Here is a 25,273-nt window from a genome sequence, read left to right as displayed (position 1 = left end):
TTTACGAAGAAAATGCGAACTCGTTACTGAGTTCTTTGAGAAAAATAGTAGCAACATGTCACTGCGTCAGTATAAATTTCGCTGCGCATGCACATGCTGCACTGACATCGAAATTTTGTGTTCGTTTGTCCAAAAAATTTAATCCCACCATCGAGTGTAGTGTTCGTTTGTAATGGTGTTGCCTACAGAGAGTCAAAAAATGTTGCATTTTTTTTCACCGTGCCGAGTCTACGGTGGAGAATGTCGCACTGTAAATCAGTGGCTAAATTCTGTTGAACAGAAGAAAAAGACAAAATAATATATAATAATGGAAAAAGTGAAAGCTTTTTATTTAGCTAACGGCATAATAGATGCATTGCTAGAAAGTTCTTCATACGAATACGAGGATGCGATTTTTACCGTATTATTTGGTCGAAATGACGACATATGGATACATGAACATGTTTGATTGGAAATGCAAAAAGTGTAACACTATGAGAGGGTTGGGGCGACATTTGCAAAATGTTGTCCCTTGTAAGTGCAACATTATTGTAAAACCTTTTTTTTGCAGAATCGAAACCACCATAACGTAGACATGTCGCTACGTCAATATAAATTTCGCTTCAGTTAATGGCAAATGTAATTAATTGCTCGCGAACTGGGCCACAAACAACTCTGTTTACTAAGCTGATATACAAGAAATGTAGCCGCACAATAAAAAAAAATTGTGAATGTTTCTTAAATATTTTCCCAGGAATTCCCCCTTGTTGAAGCCGGCTCGGGAATTCCCGATGCAAAACCCTAGTGTCGCTGCATTTTTGTTTCTGTTATATCGTCCAATAGGATGCGGCATATTTCACAGTCAATTAAGAGACAATTTTCGTTCATTTTAAGTCAGTACTAGGCTTTATCCCTTTTTCTGCCCCTTTTCAAAATTTATGGTATTTATCGCGAGTTAAGGGTTTATAAGTATGCTCCACGCTTTATACGGTCTAAACAAATTTTTTAATTTTTTTTCTTTGAACTTAAAGCGAATTAAACTCATGCGCCGCATTGTAAACTAAATTAACTGCCTGTCCCACTAATTTTGTGTCACTGAAAATGAGCGGTTTCCGTTCGTTTGAGTGACTCGAGTCACTCACTTGAGTGGCACAAAGTTAGTGGGACAAGCAGTTAATTTAGTTTACAATGCGGCGCATGAGCCACGAATTCAAAGAATTTCCTAGGATAAGAGTGAACTATTTGATTTTATTGTAAAATCTTGGATTTAACAACATTTTTGTCTATTAGAAAACTAGGCTAAGATTTTTTTTGCTATTGGTAACACTGATCCCACACCTCCAAAGGGGACAAACAAACACAAGAGAACGGGTATGGTTTTCATGCTTTCGTCTCTTATGTCAGTCATGCATTTCTCTCTTCTCGCTTTTATTTCAATCTGCTTTCGATTGAGAGGAGCAATACAAGCCACTACGACAACAACAACAGAAATGTGTAAACAAATCGATTACGGCTAGTTCGTTGGATGGTTGATTTGAGTGTTTGTGCGTTTAGAATGCTTTACTGCTTTGCTGTTTTGCTTATTTGAATTGTTTGCTTCTTAGTCACGTTCAATTGGAGAAAACCTAGCAGAGACCATTTAAGACACATGGAAATGCGGCATTTTTAATTGTCCGAGCAGGGGCAGCGAGAGAGTGAGAGATATTGAAATTGCAACCAAAATGACCACAGCCAACCTAGGAGTGTATGCAAATTGTAGTGCCATCCTACTGAATTGTTTCCATCCCATCTTTAAAATATTTAATCAGATTGCACAGTGGTTAGAGTTTAATCGAGCCATTGGAGGTAGATGTTTTCTTTAATGGCCTTGACCTCGAAAAATGAAAATATTTCGTTTATTGTTGTATTTACCTCATAACATAAAATATCGATTGTGGAGAAGAAAGCAAATGATTCTCATAAATGCCTTGAGGAGAAACAAGGTCAACGTTATTCAGCCATGAAACGATGCATCATAAACAGTGGTTTCATATCACTCATTTGAAATTATTTTTCTGCAGTTGTCAAGTCAAATGGAATCAGCACTATCGTTGCAGAAGTTGGTAGAAAATGGGCTAAGAAATAAACGTATGGGGGATTTCTTTATGTGGCGTAACTTTATTTTTGATTTAATTTAAATGTCAGAAAAATTTAATTAAAAATTTATTTAAATGTCAAAAAATTAATTAAAACAAGACAAGATAAATCGAGCTAAGTGCGGCCAGGCCGAATCTTAGGAACCCACCACCATGGATTCTACTGCAACTTATGGCCTGTTTGTCGACGACGAAAGCAAGCGTTTGTTTGGCCTGCAAACGAAAAAAACTGATTTGGGCTTCTGTATCTCATTTTAAACGAAGAATTTATCAAATGACAAGCCGAACACCTTGTCATATCGAGCATCATTGGCACTCAGTATTTATGCGAGATCCGGAGTAGTCCGGCTTCTCACTGAGACTCTTCACTCCATACCGCTGATTGTCCGCGACTGTAGTTGCAACTACTCCATATGCAGCACCTGACTATCCTCAGCCTGTCGAAGCGCCCGGTAACTCGCAGCTTAGCTTCTCGTGACAACGGTAAACATTATACAGTTTAGAGTTCAAAGTTCCAGCCTGTGTGGTGCTAATAGTTATCCCGTGCCGGGGTGCCCTGAGGTAGTTGTAGAATGTTGGGCTCCTCCTCACCCGCAAAAAAAAGTAAACGCCAACGAATGATTCCATTTGCCTTTTATTAAACACATCGCAAGTTTTATGTTAATAATGTTTTGAATTTATGTACGTGATTGAAATAAAGAAAATAACACCATAATTGTGCAATCTTATATATAAAAATCAATTTGTGTTTATTTGTGAGTTTGTTTGTTTGAGTGTCCCTTATAGACTTAAAAACGGCTGAACCAATTTTCTTGGAATTTTCACTGATGGTGCATATTGATCCCGTGGTGAGAAAAGGGTACTACATTTTTTGATATCTCTCCCCCTTACCCTAATAATCACCAGATCTCGGCGATGGTTGGTGCGATTTAAGCAAAATGTTGTGTGCCCTTATAGCAACCTAAAAATGAAAATTTGGTATCCAAATTTCGGATGGAATACCTAGGGGGGCAGCCCCACCCCCAAAACTTACCAAATATATATATAGACCAATCATAACAATATGGGACTTAAATAAAAGGTATTTAAGAGTCGAAAACGCATCTGATATTTAATTGTCGGACCAAGTGTTTGGGGGACCCCCCCCCCCAACCCCCAAAAAACCCCTAAATCGGACATATCTACCAACCTTGACAATATGGGACTCAAATGAGAGGTATTAGCGAGTAGAATACGAATGTGGTATTCAAACGTGGGACCAAGTTTCTGGGGCGCACCCCTTCCGCAAAACACCCCCCAAACAGGACTTATTTACTGATCATGGCAATATAGGGCTCAAATAAAAGGTATTTAAATGTAGAATACGAATCTGATATCCAAATGTGGGACCAAGTGTATAGGGGGCTGCCCCTTCGAAAAACAACCCCAAAAGAAGAGGGAGTAAAGCATGAATTTGATATTAATATTCGGGAAAAAGTGTGTATGGGGCCAACCCACCCCCATAACACCACCCATATAGGACGTATTTTCTGACCATTCCAATATTGGGCTGTAATAAGACGTATTTTAGAGTAGGACACGAATCTGATATATATTTTCAGGACCAAGTCACTGAACGGCCGCCCCAAAACACCCCCGAAACCGATCATGTTTGCCGACTATGGAAATATGGGGCTCAAACGAAAGGTATTTGGGAGTAGACCATGAATCTGATTTCAACATTCGGGGCCAACTGCCTAGGGCGTATTTGCTGACCATGACAATTTTGGGTCTTAAAGGGAGTGGATCTCGATATTGATAGTTTTAAGGGCCCATACCCTAAACCGGACATATTTGCTGTCTTTTGCAATAAGGGGTTTAAATGAAAGGTATTTGACATTAGAAAACGAATTTGATATCCAATTCTGAGGCCAATGGCAATATGGGGTTCAAATAAATGATATTTGAGAGTAGAGCATGATGCTGATCTATTTGGGGGACAAGCCCAAATTTGAATAACATATATATATAACTATGGCAGTGGAAATTAAAACCAAAAAACCACCCACAAACGGCCATGTTAGCCGATCGGCACATTATGGGATTCAAGCGAAAAGTACTTGAGAGTAGATTAAGAAATTTATAAAAAAAAAAAATTTTGGGTCTGTGGAGAAAACACCAATATTGGATTCAAAGCGAAGGTATTTGCGAGTTAAATACGAATATAAATTGTTTTCAAACTTACACCACGTCAAAAGATGCCGCAAACACTTAAGGATATAGCGAAGCATACCGGGCCACCAAGTAAAGTACAGACATTCTTGCTCGTCTTGACAATCTAAGTCGATTTAGCCATGTCCGATCGTTAATCTGTGAAAATCACGAAAATGGTCGAACGAATAAAGATACAAAAAATCTTTAGCCGCATACGAAACTTTCGACGAGTAAACTTCTTTTGTGGAAATTCTTTGGATCCTTTTGTTAACGGAAAAATTGGTCTATTAATAAAGTTTGACTAATTAATTTATAAATAAATAAATCATATTATAAGAAATTGTTTCTGATTTTTCTAAATACAATATATTCATAGTAAAAACTTAATTTTTATATATTATATTTTTTTATTGGAAAAATTTGAAATAAAACAATTAATAAAAAACCGACATCTGTTTTTTAATAATTGTACATGACCTATATAAACTTTAAAATGAATTGTGGCTATTCAAAATGGTAAATAGCTAAAATTAATCTTGGAGCTTGAAAACATGTAGTTCAAGCACTTTCAAGGTTTATTTGGATCTTTCCTCGACCATTTTCGAACAAATCCATTTATATTCTATTGTATTCTTTGTGCTATAAGCAAAGTAGAATTTATTATATCATATATTATTAATATGTTTATTATATATGGTTATTATGTATCTATTATATAAAAATTAAATTGTGGCGCTTTATTTGTTTCTTAGTTTGTCTGATCCGTATAGACCCAACAACGGCTGAATCGATTTTCCTGAAATTTTCACGGATGGTAGAGTTTGAGCCCTTGGTGAAAACAGAATTACTACATTAGTATACCCCCGATCCTATGGTGGTGGGTATAAAAAGATCCAAAAGTGACTAACTAAAACATTAAAAACAACTCACGGGAACGATTGCTCTTGCGAAAATAATGCCGAGGTTATTCAAGCAAAGGAGAATTTTTTAATTCTTATTTTAAGCGGATATTGAGAAAGAGAGGCTAAACAATTTGAAGCTCTCAATTAGTTTTAAATTTAAAGGTTTAGATTTAATTTCTTCATTTAGATTTATAAACCACATGCGTGAGATCCTATACTCACATATTGTTTTTTTTTTTTTTATATAATGACATTCAATTTAGACATATTCTTCTTAAGCCATTCAATATAGCAAAAACTTCTTCACAATAATTAATATATGTATGAGCACAATTAGACATTTATTTTAAAAAACACAATAAATAAAACCTGTTTTAGTCGTCCGTCCCATACGGACGCACTCTTTCAGAATAATATCACAATTAAAGTGTTGAAGCGGTGTGACAACCGAACACTTTGATTTTAGAATTGAATTTGAATTTATTTTTCAATACTTTTTGGCCACAACATGTGGCGGCATTCGATGATTAGAACTTATTTAGGTATTGTGAATATTTTACCATTTAATTTGGTGGTTGAGAGCAATGGACAAACGATTAAGTGGCTGAAGACTTTTTATACGAGTTGGTATATATTTAAACAAGTGAAAAATTCCGAAGTACACAATATCCAACACTGCGAATCTTTATTTGTGCTAACAATGCGAAATCTTTGTGGAAGTGCGTTCGAAGTTGAATTAATTCTGCTGCTGTTTGTATCGTTGGCGATGTGGTGGCTTTCGAACGCCTTTCACGAATGAGTCTCCAAAGTAAAAATAACACCAAGTGTAGACGGACAGACAAGCAAGAAAACGCTACCATGGACTCTGAATGAACGAATAATCGATGGAGTATACCAACACTGAAATTATAATCAATTCGTTTATTGATATAGTCATAAAAATGTTTATTTGAGTTTCCACGATATATTGTTAAACTTTTGTTTGGACACCCTTTTATAGTGGGATACGTGTTTTTGACCTCGTAAAATATAGCGAGTACGAGGATAGTTAATGCAGATTCTAAATACTGAAAAGCAACATCGCACAGTGGTAGACACTGGCAACGAAAACCATCACAACGTTATTTTTGACAGCTATGTGGAATTGAATAGTACTGCAATAAAAACCGATTAAAAGTATATTAGCAATATAGTGGTGGTATACAGGTCAGCAAGTAATCGGTTTGAGAAAATTATTTTGTCAATCTTCCGATTAGGCTTCCCGATTAGGAATCCTTTCCGATTCGGCTAAATGTTGTAATTAGCGTTTTGCTCCGGTTTTCTACAACTACACGCAAACCAATAGATATGTTTAATACTCTTTTTCGACAAATAAAACTCTTTTATTACGATTTTTTTTATTGTAACTGTGTAACGTTTCGGTTCAATGTATCCAACGTTAGCCATAAACGTGGCATTATTGAGCGCAACTAACTTTGTTTATTGTACACCTATCAACAGCTTCACCTACGGTAAAATGATCTTTCTTTTGTTGTAAAATCAAAAATTATTTAATGGCAAAATTGTTTCGATGGCCACAAGCGATTATTCATTTGCCGGATAACAATTATTATCTTGTCTGTCTTCTAACAGAGAGAATGGTTTAGTATTTGAGTGTACCAGTGATGGGCAACAATACCCATCCTTTTGCACATTACTCTGTACGTACACAAGAAAATATTCCTAAAGGTTCTATTACACAGCATGTAGTTGTCTTATGACATGCCAAATTCAGCACATGCTGAGTTGTACATGTCGTGTGATACAAACGAAACTAACATATAAAAATCACTTTTCAAAATAGCACATATAATTTTTTCAATTAGAGCGTGCTCTATTCTTTCTGTCAAAAACATGAAGAAATCAAAAATATGAATGAAAGTAACGAAACGAATACAGGTGTGGAAGCAAAATTGATAATCGTATGTAAATTGACAAATTTGACAAACATTTTCAATTATATGTGCATAATAGCGCCTTAAACAATCCCACGGGCTGCACATAATTACAATTTTGTGCTCGTCACTGCTATAGACACATTTTCACACACATATTTCCTTTTCTGAGCAAAGAGCAGTCAATATTTGGAGCAGCTCGGTCGAGTGCGTAATGAAAACTCGAAAAGTAACAATATTTAACCCTTTGAGGACGAATGTCCCATTTTGTATTTCTGCTCTAAAATTCATAGTTATTATAATTTTTTTTTTTGAAAAATTCGATAGAGAAGCAATGAGTGTATAAATACTGTCATATATGTTGAATATATTTTGCCGTTTCGTTTAGGTGAGATGTCACACAAAAGTTTGCAATATTTTTTTCATTAATTTAAAATTTCTCTACTTCGAAATTTTATTACCGTAACTTTCTACACAAATATATTTATTATTTATTTTTACACTGAATACGCCGATGGGACATATATGTCCCATTCGTCGTCAAAGGTAAATAAAAGGATAAAATTCCATATTGGACTTTTTCGGATATATTTTTTTGATAGAAAAAATGCACATTCGTAATTTTTTAAAACACCATTAAAAACAGTAACTCATAGACAAATCAATAAAATTTCCTATATAAGAATACCTAAGTCTTTGAGGAGGTGCAGCTTCCTGTTGGAATAGTTGCCATTTGAGTAGCTAACATAGTTTCGAGGCAGCTCTTGAAAAGCTGTATCAAAGTTTTACTTTAAGGTTTGGGAGCGAATTTAGCTAATGGGTGCGCATACTTAGTTGCCATATTCCTTTATTTTATGTAATTTTATTTATTTTATGTCGATCCAGTCTTCGTCCTAAATATTATTGACCTGCCAAAGTCAACATTTAAGGCGTACAATCTTTTTTATACTCACCGCCGTATGATAGGGACCAAATTTTTACTCGTCACGAGCAGGGATAAACTTCTTACATATCAATGAGTGCTGCCCGATTCAAGTTAAAGCTTAATGATAAGGGACCTCCTTTTTGAGAGAAATTTTTACATGGCTTCTAAGCCATGGGGATAGGAGGGGATAACCACCGGGCCGTTGATGATCTGCGTCTGTTTCCAGTGGAGCGGCAGATCTAGAGCCCGGAAATAGGCTTAGAATGGACTCCAAAGACCCAAAAGCTGCGGTGATGGTATCAAGCCGTAGCATGTTGTATGGTACTGAAACCTCGACTGGTAGAGCCGCTGCTTCAGGCTCCACTAGCCGGCAGACGACTGGTTAGCAAGGGCTTTTGACTAAAACCCCTGGTTCGAGTCTTAAGGACAAGGCCGAATTTATTCTATTTTATTCTGTGTCTGATAGACTGGTTCCTTGGCTTAGGGAGATATACTCTAGTTCAATCAGATGGATCTCTATACCTGTGAGATGGAGGAAGACGAAGGTCATTTTTATTCCGAAAGCAGGAAAACCTTACCACACGAAGGCGAAAGATTTTCGTCCTATTAGTCTGTCATCCTTTATGCTGAAGATCTTGAGAGATTGATAGAAACATATTTTAGTGCAAAGATCCCTGGAGATCGCCAGTCGCGGCAGCAGCATGCATATAGTAAAGGCAAATCCACTGAAACAGCCCTTCACGATCTAGTCGGCTTCATAGAGGGTCCTCTCGCTGTTAAGGAATATACAATGGTAGCATTTCTTGAAATTGAAGGTGCTTTTAATAATGTTAAACCCATGTCAATGATGAAGGAGTTGGAGTTTCTAGGCATCAACTCTACCAAAATTAATTTAATTACTAAAAGATGTATTACGGTAGGCTTGGTATCTGTGGATCTAAAAAGATGGGTCAGCGGAGAAGTTTACTGTCCTCTCTACATTGGAATATAGCCATTATCAATATATTATTATCCCCGGAAGAGAATGGTGTAAAAGTGATCGCGTATGCTGATGAGGTGGCAATTGTGGTAAGGGGAAAGTTTCTCAGCACTCTAAGAGATATACTTCAGAAAGCTCTACGTGTAACAGCGAAGTGGGTTACCGAGAGTGGTTTCAGCGTAATTCCGTGGAAGACAGAAGTAGTTCTTTTCAGCAGGAGATACAAGTTACCTTCAGTGGCACCGGTCTCCTTAGGAGGAGAGAATGTTCCACTTACAGAAATTCCAAAATACGCGGGTGTTCTTCTGGACGGGAAATTGAACTTCATATTTAGTTCATATTTTTCTTTCGCTGTAGGAAGTTCAATGTTTCCCAAATTTAATTCATTTTAACCAGAGTAGATATTCAACCTCTTTTGGGTGTTATTAAAAAAAAACTTGTTAAACAGTAGGGGGTACATATGACTCGATTTGCGCGAACTGAAGGGGTTTTAACTTGTTATGTGAAATTTTTATTAATTTTGTGCTTTCTTTCCAATTTTTTCATATTCTAGCAACATATATAAGCATTCATATTGGTCGAATATTAGCAGAAAATGTTTCCAGGACCATCATCTCCAATTCTGTAAGTTCGGACTCTAAAGAAAAGTATGACGCCAAAATAATCGCCTTTCCTGAACAATTTTTGAAATGGGAAAGGAGTGAAAGGTGGCGCATAATATTATATCCGCTTTGAAAAAAATTGTAGATGTGATTTTAGAGTCAATAAGGGGCATAATCCTTGTCTCCACAATCAAAAAATTTTAACCTTGACTCTAATTTCGTTTTAACTAAAGTCGTGGTTAAAATTCTTTGAAGTAAAGAGCGTATGAATATGAATAAAATTGTATTTTATTTGGTAATTATGAGTTCAATAATTTCCTAACAACTAGGGAATTGCTTTATTGGCTTTAGTGCACTTTTTACTGACCACAAGTAGAAAATTAATTTAAAATGTATAAACTAAATTAAATAAGAGAAGTAAAAACGTGCGATGTATCCGTCCGCCGTGCCGAACTTTGGATACTCACCACCATGGATAAAATAATCAGCCATATTTGAGTCCGATGGAGGGAGGCCAAAAGCAACTAATTTTTTTAAAATTTTTGCGAAATCGGATAGTAGTCTCAGCTTTTATGGTCTTAAGACCCTAAATCGACAGATCGGTATTATATGGCAGCAATTTTTGAATAAAGACTGATCTGAAACATAGTTGTGTCGAATATCGGGGGCTTTTATCAACTCACTATTTAAAATTTAAGCGAAATCGTACAATAATTGCGGCTTTTATGGGCTTAAGAACCTTAATCGGCGGATCGGTCTATATGGCAGGTATATTCAATTATTGTCCGATCTAAGCCATATTTTAGTCGGATATCGGGATGTTTTAAAAGCCCACTGTTTCAAGTTTCAGCGAAATCGGGTGATAAATGCAGCTTTTATGGGCTTAAGACCCTAAATCAGCAGATCGGTCTATATGATAACTGTCATATAGACCGATCTGATCCACATTTAAGTCGGATGTCAGGAGGCTTAAAACAACTCACTCTTTCTAATCACATCGAAATCGGATAATAAATGTGCCTAAACCCGCATATCGGTCTATTTGGCTGCTATATGTAAATAAGTCCATATGTAAATATGATATGGACCATATTCAGTTTGAATATCGAGACCATAGTACAACTTCCTGTTTCAAATTTCAGCAAAATCGGGCAAATAATGCGGCTCTTAGGGACTTAAGACCCTAAATCGCCAGAACGGTCTATATGGAAGCTATATCCAAATATAGTCCGATTTGGTCCATTCAAGAACTGCGTACAGAAGAAATACGAGTCTGTGCAATATTTCAACTCAATATCTCAATTTGTAAAGACTATAGCGATATTACAACTGACGGACGGACACACTGGCGGACAAACACACGGACATCGTGAAATCATCCTAGAATTTTACGACGAACAGACGACGAATATAAAGACATGTTTTGAAAAGCACACATCGTGACCTTTCCAACGATATATGGCAGTACCTTGTAGAATTCTTAGATGTCCACCAGGAGCATTGGCCATAATCCTGTCCAAAATTTTTTCGAGTATTTTTTTAAAAAAAGACAGTAATTTGAAAAAACCCAGCTGCTCGATTTTCGAATAAAAATATGTTTTGGAAAGCACACATCGCGACTTTTCCAACGATGCATGGTAGTAACTTGTAGAATTCTTAGATGACCTCCAGGAGCATTAGCCATAATCCTGTCCAGAAATTTTTTGAGATTTTTTTTAATTAAGACAGGAATTTGGAAAAACCAACTGCTCGATTTTCGAATAAGGACATGTTTTGGAAAGCACACATCTTGATCTTTCCAACGATGTATGGAAGTACCTTGTAGAATTCTTAGATGTCCTCCAGGAGCATTGGACATAATCCTGTCCAGAATATTTTTTTATAAATTTTTCATTTTGCTCAGTACTACGGCAAGAAATCTAAATTGTAATGTACGAAATTTTGAAATAATATGTCTTATTTAAAACATTCCAACCATCTCAAAAATGGTACGCTTAGAAATGCCAGATTTTTTGTTTAGGAGATATGATCGTTCAAAGTTGACCAATTTTCAAAAAAAAAACATATTACATTTGGTCTGATTTCAAGTGTTATATCTCTAAAACTAGATAATTGTAATTTTTTCTATTGATAGATAAACTTAATAAATGTAGATTTATAAAAAAAAACTATTCATGATTTTTTGAGCTTCCCTGGATAAATCGCTATTTAAGAAGTTCCCATTTTTTCACTTTTATGGAAAATAAAAAAAAATAACCCTTTTACACCTTCACGCATATAACACTGTGGAACATCGAAACGGTCATTAGGACGACGAAAATCCTCATAATTGAACACATAGGATCGTTGCGGCAAGCGATAGTATGTGTAGGGCTGTTGGGAAGATGATCAGACGTTGGAGCATTTCCTATATCATTGCCCGGCTTTCGCGGCTAACAGATACCGGCGCTTAGGTGGGGACGGTAACGAGACATGAACCAACTTTGGGGAGTGGCATGGAAAACAATTAAGGATTTTGTAAGTAGCACGGATTTTCTGACTTAGATTTTCTCTTTCGAAGTTACTTCTTAGTATTTAGCCGACAACTGTCTTAGTTGTATGTCCATGGTGGCATGGGGCACCTTCTTTTCAACCTAACCTTATACCTCTCCATTTTTTCAAAAGACGCTCTTTGATTGCCTCTTAACATAAGAGAGTTAAACAGCCAATGCCCCATTTTCGTCTAGAGTTCAAAAATTGTATTGAGGACATATCCCACAGCCAAAAAATCTTTGGAATAATTCTATGACATTCTATGACATATCTGCACGAAACTTGACATAGTGAATGTGGAGATGGTTTCCATGGTCGAAATCACGGTAGCGGTCGAAAGCGGTTGGCTTAAATTTTGCATGTAGTGTTCTGTTATGACTTCCAACAACAGTGGTCTATAACCTGATATAGCTTCCGTATAAATCGATCTCCGATTTGACTTCTTGAGCCCCTACAAATCTTACAGACCCCTACAAATCTTACAGACTCAAAATGTACATATATATGAGATATTAAATTAACAACAATTTCTTATAAGATTTTAGTCAAGGTATCGTTGATGTTTTTGAAATTTTAGGACTTTTTCTTTTAACCGATTGCAAATCTGCAAAATTCTCCGAATAATAAAAAATAATTGATACATATTTTCGTTTCCTACTAAAAGTTATAACTAAAAGTTATACGCTTCACAACAAATATTCTGAAAAAAATATATTACCAATTGTGATGAAGTTTTACAGAAAACTGGAAAATTAAAAAAAAAAGTTTATATTTTGGTTGGTAATTTTAAAAAAAATAAAGCTTTAAAAAAGGAAAAAAGTAAAATTAGAAATAAAAAGTTAACTTCACTTAGTTGCAATTTTCCACAAAATTTAACTATGATGCTAATAATGCATTCATTAAAATTTGATTCAAAAGATATGATTTTTGCAACGAAAAACTCAAACCGCGCCACTGTGTGCCGATAGGAAACATGAATGGAATGGAAGAGGATACCTGAGACGACATTTGACGTAGAGAGCGATTCACTGTCTTAGATTGACGGGACTTCGGTATTGTCATCCGGAAGTTTAAGCTTCACTGATGGATCAAAACAAGAGGACAGAGTGGGCCTGGGGTCTACATTGAGGACCCATGGACTGAGATCGGTAATACGGTCATGTGGGCAGAGATTATCGGCTGCTCTGAGGATTGCATGAACCGCATCGTTTGGGTGGCGTACCATAGTAAAGTAAGGGGGAACAAAAAGCTAGACGAATTGGTCGTTGGTGTCAAAGGACTGCAATCAGTGAACTTGGTGAATGCCAAACCTTTTGGGTGAGACGCAGTGAAATGGTTGGTAGGGCGTCAAAAACCAAAAAAAGGATTTGTATCGTTAGAAGACGATGGATTTCTGAGAGAAATGAGGTCAGTATAGCTATCGGTATCGGTATTGGTATCGGCACAATTAGGCAGAACAGATGGGGCAAGTGATGAGATAATGAGACGATGCACAGTTGCAAGCATAATAACGCAAAAACAATCGTCTCGAATTTGAACTTGCGACATATGATCATGGTTTTTCAACTTTTGAGTTCTAAATTTCGTCTACGTAGTACATAATATGGATGCCTGACATAGACATCTTCGGAGATATTTTTCGGTAGCCACCATGTCCGCGACGTAAGCATGTCCGCGAAAAAATTTTGGATTTCGACCAGCTAATTTTTTCTCAAAATATGAAATTTTATGGGGAGAAACATTTTTTTAAACCATTTTCATTAAGTAACTTTATGCTAATAGTTTTTTGATATTTGGACTAAATTAGGTTAACAATGATACAAAATTACTACAAAATTTCAGCTAAATCGGTCAAGTTATGGAAGTTATAACAAAACACCTCATGATACAACATTTCAGACAAGTCGGATAAGAATTGCGCCATCTAGACGCTCAAGAAGTCAAGATAAGAGATCAGTTTATAATGCAGCTATACCAAAACATGGACCGATTTGGCCCATTTACAATCCCAACTGACCTGTACTAGTAAGTATTATTTATGCAAAATTTCAAGCACCTTGCTTTACTCCTTCGAAAGGTAACGTGCTTTCGACAGTCAGACAGACGAACGGACATGACTAAATCGACTTAGAATGTCAAGACGATCAGGAATATATATACTTTCTTGGGTCTCAGATCAACGGAATGACGAAAATAGTAAACCCCCATCCCATGGTGGAGGGTATACTGGGGTATAGGGTATTATAACTTTGTGCATTTGTTTGCAACGCTAAGAACTGGACCCATTACTATGGATACCAATCGGCTTAGAATTTAATTTTGCTAAGACGGATGTCTTTCAGTCCATTTCGCATTTGTTGTTAGATTTTCGTAAAATTTTGCACAAGCCCTTTTTTTTTTTGGTCCAAGGACGAATGTTATTGATTTTGAGTTAAATCGGTTTACATTTAGATATCGCTTCTATATATATCTTTCATTCGATATGGCACTATGCATAATTTTATCAAATCGGTTCAGTTTTAGATACAGCCCCCATATATATATTTCCTCCGAATTGGCTTTTTAAAGCTGTAGAAGCTGCAGCTTTGATTCGATCTTTACAATATTTTGTACAAAACATTCAATTCAATGTCGGAATATGTGCCCAAAATTTCATCAAAATCGGTATGGATTTAGATATAGCCTCTACATACATATTTAATCCGACATGGCCCATTAAGGCTTTAGGTTTGATATTTACAAAATTTTGCAATTATTTGGCACCCCATTGCGTGTAAAACGTTGCATCAGCATAGGTTCAAATTTTGACATAGCTCCTATACATATCTTTCATCCAATATGACTTTTAAAGGCTGCAGTAGTCACAATTTTTGCCTTTCCATACTGAATTTTTTTTTGCGATTCCTTGCAGGATTTTTGTTCGGCTATAGAACATTAAACTAAATGTAAATGTTTTTATACCCGGCACTATACTATACTGTATACTAATTTCGTTATTTCGTTTGTAACACCTCGAAATATTAGTCTAAGACCCCATAAGGTGTATATATTTTAAGTCGATTTAGCCATGTCTGTCGAAAGCACGCTAACTTCCGAAGGAGTAAAGCTAGGCGCTTGAAATTTTGCACACATACTTCTGGTCGGTTGGTATTGTAAATGGGCTATATCGGTCCATTTTTTATATAGCTGCCATATAAATCGATCTTGACTTGTTGAGCCACTAGAGGGCGCAATTCTTATAGGATTTGCCTGCAATTTTATATGGAGTGTTTTGTTATGACTATCAAAAACTGTGTCCATTATGGTTCAAATATGTCCATAACCTGATATATAAACCGATCTGGAATCTTGATTTCTTAAGCCTCTAGTGGGCGCAATTATTATCCGATTTGGCTAAAATTTTCGTAAAGCGTATTGTTTTGACTCGCAACAACTATGCGAAGTTGGGTCTAAATCTGTTCATAGCCTGATATAGCTCCCATATAAACGGATCTCCCGATTATACCTCTTAAGCCTCTAGAGGGCGCTATTATCATCCAATTTGTCTGAAATTTTGTACAATCGCTGTACTTTGGTCTCCAACATTCAATTCATTTATGGACCGAATCGAATCATAACTTGATATAGCTCCAATAGCATAGCAATTCTTATTTACGATTCTTTGTTTGCCTTAAAAGAGATACCGGGCAAAGAACTTGACAAATGCGATCCATGGTGGAGGGTGTCAACCATCGCATTTATCATATTGGACCGGCCAAACTAAGCACGCTTTCACTTGATTTATTTATTGTTGAATATTGTTTGGTAGCATAAATTACCGATCCTACTGTGCCTCCTCTTGACTTTATTGAAAAACCCAGCCCAAAGTGATAAAAAAACTGTGGCCGTGCGTGTCAAGTAGGTGGGTAGTCAACAACACTCGCAACTCACATGTAAGTTAAGTGCTATTTGAGTACCTAGAGTTCAATTGATTGTATTTCCATAATACGCACACGTCGTTTTGCTACCTTCGTCTCACATCTAGACAACTCACTTCCGTTGAGTCGCCACGACTTCCATCCTGCGTCCCCCCTTCATGTGCATTTACATATGGGGGACACATGTAAATATATATATATATATATATAAAACAAGGAATATTACTCATAATCGTAAGTACCCACATTAACATACATATTTATATCATTTATCCAATATTATTTTCTTTTATTGATTCTATACTTTGTTTATTGTTGAATTGCTGTTTTGTTGTTGTTGTTGTTTGTAAATCATAGCTGGGCGCATAGAACCCCACAATACTTGTCCGTCCATCCGACCGTCTGTTTTGTTGCCTGTTCGATGAAATTCAACACCAAACCAAGTCCATGCTTGAGTGAATGTCACTAACCAGCGAAATGTTTATGAATTAATTGCCAATGCGAAAAATGCTAAAAACCAAACAAAAAATTAACGACTCTGGCGATGTGTGGCAAAATCGCTCTGACGTTTTGCTTCCGCAAACAGGCAGATCAACTTGACGATGGACTCTACTATACTTGATGGTCACTGAACCATTGAACAAAGATTTTATGCTACAATGAAAGCTCTATTGTCTTTTCGATCATCTCCAGATGTGTTGAGTATAAATAGATGTAACACTGTATTGGGTATGGTTCAATTATGATGACATTTGAGTTTTCCAGATTTGCAACCGAGGACTGTTATGCATTAAATTTGGCGTCTATTAGGTGACAATAGTTTTTTTGCCTATCACTTTCTTGGCATAACAAAATCAGCAGTATCCGTAAAAGGGAAACCAGTGGAATTGGAAGAGTGGAGCCAACGAAGGCCTTTGTTTAAGATACGGATCGGCTGCAGTATGCTATTTTTCTTGGTTACGTCATACTATCTTTAGTGATATTAGCATTCGCCTAAGCTTTTTTTTGGGTTTGGTATAATAAAGCTTGGGAATGTTACCTTTTTGGCTCCTTTTAAAAAAGAATTTAGATTCCTATTTTAAAGAAGTACGACAGGTTAGCTTCTTTATCTGTGGTAGTATATAGACTAATGCGGGCGATATTTATGTGTGGTTCCTCTATAGTTTTTTAGGGGGGTTAGTTAAATGAGTCATGTATTTGAAGATTCGAGCCAAAGATTAGCAAACGTAATTTAAAGATCATCAATTTTTAAGGAAACAAGGGAATGTTGTTAAGAACTTATTATTTTAACTGGTAGGTCAATAAATCTCTAACTTTGAGTCTTGTTATTAAAGACAAAAATGAAAAATGAAGATCAAAATATCAAATCGATCGATCAAAATTGACCTTGGGGTGAGACAACAGTGAACAGTAGTTAAAGACATAAATAGGAGCGTCTTTAAATATTTAGTTTTTTTTAGGTAAAGATGGGCCAACTTTTTTCTCAGTGTATGTATGATGATGTATTGTTCAAATCTGTGAAGCGTGATGAAGAATGAGCCTTTAAAGTGCTCAAATAGGAAAAAAGTGCATAGCATCAAATCATCAAAAACGCTGCGAACCCGCATGAAAGTTCTTCTTGCTGTGGGTCAAAAAGAAAAATTGACAAAAATGCTTTGATAAAATACGAACCCTTTAATCATCAGTTGATATTTCACCATTTTTGAATGAAAATCGAGCCTCCGGTGTTTTGAAGATGTCATCGGTCAATTTATTCTTGTTTGATGTTAACAGGTTATTATCAGTAAAAAATTCAGCGATTTTGTACGAAAAGAAACAAACTACAGCTTGTGGCAAGCTACAAAACACCATCAAGAATGCAAGCCTCAAATACCTCCAATTAAACACTGTCATGGCAACTGGACAAATAAACCTCTTGAAAAATCTGAATTGTCAGCGGAATATTTTCAAAATATATTCCAACCATTACAGGCATCTTCCAATTAAAACCTTTGCAAAATACCAAGATCGGATAGCGAAAAAATCAAACCTTCTAAGTTGAAAGAACTTGTACACATTATTAAAAATGACTTAAGCTCAACAAAAGCTCCAGGATATGATTTAATTATGGGGAAAGTAATTAAAGAACTGGCATTAAAATCACTAAAATACTGGTTATACATAACCACTTCCGAGTTAAACTAGATAATGAGTACTCCAAGCTCAAACCAATAAATGCAGGCTTAACACAAGGAAGTGTCCCTGGGCCAGTTTAATATCATTTATATACCAGAGATATTCCAATCCTACCCACACTTCAACCATAGCTACATTCGCAGAAAATACCGCAATCCTATGTACCACAGATACTGAAAAAGAAGCTACTGCAAACCTTCAATCCACTTTGTTAGAAATACATGCATGGATTAGCAAATGGAGAATGCCTCTTAATGAAATTAAATCAGTTCACATGGTATTCACATCACCACATATCACATATCAACTCCGATATATTTAAACAATGTAAAAACGCCTTATGCAAACATAACTTGGAATGACTCTTGATACCGAAATCAGGTGGAAGGTACAAGAAATAAAATTGAAATTGGCTGCTAGTGGATAACAGAGTATCAATAAAGAACAAACAGATGATATACAATCAAATGATCAGACTCATATGGGGGTATGAAATACAGCTTTGGGGCTGTGCTTCAAAGACCGATGTAGAAATACAAAAAACGCAAAATAAAATCCTGCGCACGATTGTCAATGCACCGTGGTATATTAGAAATGCTGATCTTCACAGAGACTTAAAAGTGAAAACAACAGTGGAAGAGATCTCATCCACTGCACAGAGGCATGCCAATAAACTGAGGATACACGTGAACTCTGATCTAAACAACATGTTCGAAAATCCAAAAAAAACCTGCTAGAAGGCTTCAAAAGACAACTCCTATGGATTTAGTCCCCTAAAACACACATAATTGTAATAGAGTGTAATTTCTGAATTGTGTCACAACAATTATAAAATGCTAGCTATTAAGTAGCAGTTAAGTTTTGTAAATTATTAACTTAAAATAACTAGATGAGTATGACTCAGTTGTAATAAATAAAATGGAAAAAAATCGTATGAAAATTGGTGAACATGGCTGCTATTTTAAGATTGAGTCCAATATTACCAATCTTCAATCTTGAACTGCAAATGAACAATTGGCTAATCTGAACAAATGTTGTCTATACTTTAAAGAACTATATTCTGTTGACAATAGAGAAATGGTTTGGCAGGGTGAGATTGTCTTGAAATGTCGAGACCACTAAGAATTTATATATTTGTGTATTTGTCGCATTTTTAGGATGATTGAGCGATATCTGATACATCTGTTGTAATCGCCCTACCATTTTAAAATATAAAAAAGATAGTTGATATTTTTCGCAGATCCATCTTTTGTCCATACACATATTTGATTGCATCTGCCTTATAAAACGAGTAAACGAACTTGGACGCATTTTTTATCCGATTTAGCTGAAATTCGAAACTGAAGTTTTATAAGGCCTCAGGCCGAGTAGGCTTAGTATTACTGAATTTGTTACAAATAAATAAATAATATGGGTACTGAACCCTGTATAGATCAGACCAAATGTAGATAAAGTTGTCTTCGGAACAATCCGCAGTGGACGAAAATGCCAATATAGTGCGTCATAATTGAAATTTCATATAGGGATTGCCAACAAACAAAACACTGACTTCGAAACTAGTTGTTTTTGTTATTTTATATACAGCTCACAGCTAGTTGTGAGCTTTCAAACTTAAATTAAGTTTTAAAAGGTGGACATGTGTTGTTTTGGTACATTTTATATTGTGTGGTACAAGATTATTAAATAAAAAATATTTCCCTTAATTAAAAATATAGTGAATGTTTACGGTATGTTGTTAGAATAGCAACATAATTTTCTATTTCCCCCGTTATTTAATATCATCGGTACCAGCTATGAGGAGAGATGGCACTGATGTAGCCCTCGTTCAGGAACCGGGGTTACAAAGTAGCAAGGAAGGTAAGATTAGAAGCTGTATCGCAGCCAGTATGGATTTTAATCTAACTTTGATTTTTCGTTTAAGCGATGCAAACTTAACGGTAGTGGCCCTGTAGAGGCCGCGGAAACCATTACTGGTCTTGCCATGCATGAAGATACCATACGATGTAAAAAACCCCCCTACAGACACAATCCGGGCCGTGATCAGCTGGTGCGAGGAAATGGGGCATGACTTTGTGCTAGGAGGTGACGTCAATAAGAGAGGTGAGTCACTTTTGATGACACTTTATCCACGGACTTGGTTGTATACAATAGGGGAAACGCCTCTACTTTCTACAACCGGATCAGGGAACAGGTTATGGATAAAACGCTTATGAGGAACAGTAACTCGGTGAAGGTCTTGGACTGGAAATGTTTCCACCCAGTGCCAGTTTCGAACTACTATAGGATATGTTTTCAGGTCGTGCACGAGATGGGGAGGAGAAGACCATACAGAAACCCATGAAGTATAAACTGGGAGAAATTCAGGGAACAGATGCAGAAGCTGGAGCTCCCAAGGGGGCCTCTGGAAGACTCAAGAGAACTAGAGGCCGCAGTGGATCTTGTCAGGGGGTTTCCCGAACGAGTACCGCCGCGTAAAACCAGCCAATCATGGTGGTAACCGGAGGTAAAAGTGCTCTGGAGAGAGAGTTGAAGGCTTTCCAATAGGGCCAAGAGAGAGACCACGGGAGAGGGCTGGGGCGAATATCTCGAGGCTCTTGGCAAGTTCAAAAATAAGACGAGGAAAACGAAGAGGAATTTTTGCGCAAAATTCTGTGGGGAATTGGAAAGCACTAGAAGGCATATCGGTTGCGCAAAGTGCACTCGAAGGATCCTGGCACGCCTACACTCATTGAAAAAATGTTGCTGAAAATAGCAAACACAGTCTGATGAATATAAGTAGTTAATTTTGCTGCCAGTGTAGCAATAGTTCTGGTATTACAGCAGTAGTACTGCAATTTCAGAGGAGCAGGCTTACTGCTGAAAAGTCTGTTGTTTGCTGACAATGACTGCTGCTTAATTATGAAGGGGTTGTTACAAAAAAAAAATAGAACACATATGTAAATGTGTTTCTTAGTGGATGTTTATAATCACCACTGAATGTATGCTTCCATAACATTTTTTCTTCAAATTAAGATACAAAGGCCATGCCAGTCATGTGCACATTAGTAGAGCAATAACAAAAAATACGAGCTAGCTCAGCCACAATTCGAAATGTTAGCAATGGATGGATCAGGTAGCTTCTTTGCAGTAATATTCCACAATCTAATATTATCTCTTCCACCAAATTTCTAAAAAAATTCTACAAAATACATAAAGTAATCAAAACAAGTAATAGGCCACCATAAAAAGTAACATACATTTTTTCAGCAGACTTGTGTACCCAATACAGCAGATTTTTCTAGTTGAAAAAGCAGTAAGAAATGTTTGCTAATACAGCAGCCCTATATATGCTGAAACAGCAGTAATGTCTGCTTTCCTATTTTCAGCAGACGCAAACTGCTGTATTTAATGGAAGTTATACCACTTGTATATATTTTTTTTTGTCAAAGTTTTTATAAATAATGATCGATTTAAATATTCGAGTTTTTAAATTTCAAAAATCTCATTGAATAAAAGGACACATAATTCACAATAGCGATATTTCGAACGATTTCATTCACGTATGCATTATTCGCCCCCTGTTATTTAAGTTTGTTTGAAAATTGTCAAATTTCAGAAAATTGGAAAGAAATTTACGTAATATGCATGTAAAATTGAAAGATACATTAGAAATTAAAATTGTTTTTTTATAATTATGATATTTTTGAGTTTTTTTTTAATTTTTTGGCACTTGAAAACAGCAGGAAATGTTTGCTGTTATAGCAAAAAATTACTGTTGTTCCCTTTTCAGCACACTTTCAGCTTTTACTGCAAACATTATTGCTTTTTTACTTACAAATTGCTCTGAGTTTAAGAACTCTGTTGTTGTGTGGTGTCCTATATATATATATATATATATATATATATATCTACAAAATGTAATTGCTATATATATATATATATATATATATATATATATATTTCTATACATATATTTCTTTTTTTTTAATAGATTTAAAGACGTACAAAAGCAATTACATTTTGTAGAGACCTGTAGCTGGAAGAATATTGTGTGAAATGTCTTTGCACAGTGTCATTGCACATTTCGTAAATTACTGGTTGACAATCGACTTTAGCGCCTTTTCTTCAGTCTTTGCAGCGATAAAACCTTATTATTTTTGTTACTATCCTATACAATAGGTAAGTAATCTAGGTGACTATGTATAGGGGACTGATACAAAGTTATCTGAGTTAATTTGATTTACTTTAGCTTTAATTTATAGGGCTTCCCTAGAGCTGGTGATAATTTCTTCTCTAAATTTTTAATATGCAGAGACCATGATAGATTACCTTGGAAATTAACTCCTAAATATTTCACAGAATCACTTTCAAGGATATCATTGTCTTCAACAAAGACGCTAAATATTGAATGATTTATCAAATAAGGGCTGAATCTTGCCAAAATTCGCATTCAGAACGAGACTATTAAACCTTATGAACTCAATTATTAATGCCGCCCTTTCTCCATATATGCCTTGCATCTAACAAAATCTGTTAATATATTGAAGATGTACAATACAAAGATTGTTTTATTTTATGGTATTATTTATGTTTGCCTATTACGGCCGGTCATGTGTTTTTATGACTTCAGACAGTTTTTTACAAGGGAGTCAAGCTAATGATCATGAGAAATTATACTGGAAGAGAAGATTTTAATTAGTGGAATATTAATGAAAAGAAATACCTGATCAACAGATTCCTTGTACACATGGCTTCGCATCCACTATTGTACATTTCGAAAGGTGACTAAATTCGCAGGTCAATTTTATTGCTCTGGTAATAAGAATATGAATGATAAACAACCACAGACATACATTTCCATCTGCCTATTGGTCAACATCTCAGTCATGAAACTTCCTTAAATCTGCCTGTGGTTACATTTATTCTTTTTCCGGCTATCCTGCATTCACTGTAACATCCACTGGGACACATAAATCCGTTTGCAAATTGCCTGTGCCAAAATTTATTAAATTTTTGGACTACATACCTATGTATGTATGAGTAATGCATTCAGTGCTACAACACTGTTTGGGCTTGCTTACTACGCACTGCTGTAAGTACTCACAACAACAATAGGATCACATCACTTGTGTGCAATGCAACAGCAACTTTTTGTTCCTTGCTTTCTATTCATTGCTGGTGGATGTTGTTGTTTGTTATTTTAACCTTATTTTATTGCAATTTTTCTTTGAAACACAATAACAACAGCATCAGCCAATATCAGCAAACAACAGACTTTTGAGCAATCAGCTTGCTGTTCTGGTTAGGTTAGGTAAGAGTGGCAGTCCTTTACAGAATCACTTACACAATTTTAAGTCCATTGTGATACCACAGTAGCGACAGAGGATTCTGGTGGGAATCGAACCCGCGACCCCTGCACTGGTAATCCAAGCATGCTACCAACTCGGCTACCGGGGCGCCTGTTCTGAAATTGCAAACATTTAGCTATAACAGCAGAGCTACTTATTTAATAGTTCTAACAGTTTTAACTATTTCCTTAAAATTTTTGAAAGTTAAGGGGAAGATTATTTTCTGAGACAAGCTTAATAATAGAAGATTTTTTTTCCAATGGAAAAGTAATGCCAAAATATACGACAATAGCAACTATGGTGTGATGCGTTTCGATCTCTTCAAGGGTCGCATATTGCGACTACACTAACCACGTTCGCTATTCTGTCATACAAACTGTTCTGTTCTATTGCATATATTTTGTGTTGTAGTGATGGATTAATTGTCCACTTGTCCAGACAACTATTTATAATTACTTCCATGGTATACTCATGTTTCTGTGCATTTTTCGGTTATGTTAATACTCGTAACTCCGAATGGTAGACAACGGCAACGGCTCTCGCTATCGATCTGAGTGTGCACGTTCGAGTCCCCACCGGGCCGCACTGAATTTTGTTTCTTTCATCATTTTATTTCGAGACGAGCTTTACGATCGAATAATTTTAACTATCATCAGCGGACTATGCAAAATAGGTGGTACCTGCACTCAAACTATGAAAAGATGTGGACCAGAGAGAATCGTATAGACCGATTCTATACGAGAGAATCGTATAGACTACGGCCGATCGCAAATACAATAGAGGCTCTTTTTCTATTAAGCTTAAATGCATCACTGCTTCCAGCTGATTGTCAGCATCAGCCTCAAAAGATGCACAGCCTGCGAACGTACCGCTCACTTCTCAGTGATGTCATCGAGTCTGATCTCCCTAACTGGACGAAGAGGTGGATTGTGAATTACGTATGCGGTCGCCAGTCCCATGTAGGAATTAAAAAAGCGAAGTCGTAGCCCCGTCGATTTAAACAAGGAGTTCTCCTGGGGGACGTTATCACCCCGTTAAATGTTTACCTCTACCTCTCTATGCCATTTCGCCCCCGCATACTGGCGTAGAGAAAATGTCATACGCGGATGACAGATGTGTTGTAATGACGAGAGGTGAAACTTTGTCACAAACTTAAAATGGAAAAAAATGTCTTGAAACAACTGAGAATTCTAATTGAGACCGACGTGTCAAAAGAGAGAAATAACAGCTGGTACTTATCACCGGCAGGGTGGCAACCATTCAATAAATGAGCACCAGCTGTTATTTCTTGACAGTTAATGACGTTGAAGTGGAGCCAGACATTTTTGAACGAAAGCATGGAATTACAAGGGATATGATCTCACCGTCAGATGGTGTTGTTTCTAAACTTAAAAAATGGCTTGACAATCAGAGTGTTCCTGAACTAGAAGAAGGTCTTCTGACTTTTGCTACTTAAAGAAATTTAATCACACAACAGTTAAAATGGAAATTAAAGCAACTTTTTAAACCAAATGCCAACATCACTATAACATTAGTTAGTACCAACTGGTTTCAACTAGTGTTTCAAGAATGGATATTTTCTAAAATTTTTTTTTAACATGCCAAGGAATACTCATTCTTTAATAGGGTTAAGAACCTAAATTCACGAATAGTTATTGGGCCCTCAGTACGCT

General features: G+C 36.2%; 1 protein-coding gene and 1 long non-coding RNA gene across 6 annotated transcripts in view; one reads left to right on the top strand and one right to left on the bottom strand.

The window, feature by feature from the left end:
• Positions 1–25,273, bottom strand: part of LOC106083670 (tubulin polyglutamylase TTLL5) — a 47,226-nt gene that overhangs the window by 10,108 nt on the left and 11,845 nt on the right. Inside the window, exon 1 of one of the 5 annotated variants that reach the window (XM_013246824.2) lies at positions 5,770–5,926. The exons of the other annotated variants lie outside the window; for them this stretch is intronic. The gene's annotated coding sequence lies outside the window, so the exon portion shown is untranslated. Of the gene's footprint in view, positions 1–5,769; positions 5,927–25,273 lie in introns of those variants that run through there. 5 annotated transcript variants of the gene reach the window in all.
• LOC106083671 (uncharacterized) lies at positions 1,473–2,829 on the top strand. Its single transcript, XR_001220691.2, has 2 exons — positions 1,473–1,523; positions 1,584–2,829. It is a non-coding gene; the product is annotated as an uncharacterized LOC106083671 (long non-coding RNA).

The sequence above is a fragment of the Stomoxys calcitrans genome, chromosome 3 (genome assembly GCF_963082655.1).
Source record: "Stomoxys calcitrans chromosome 3, idStoCalc2.1, whole genome shotgun sequence".
NCBI lineage: Eukaryota > Metazoa > Arthropoda > Insecta > Diptera > Muscidae > Stomoxys > Stomoxys calcitrans.
Note: the sequence above shows the minus strand (reverse complement) of the source record. Positions and strands in the feature narration are given on the sequence as shown.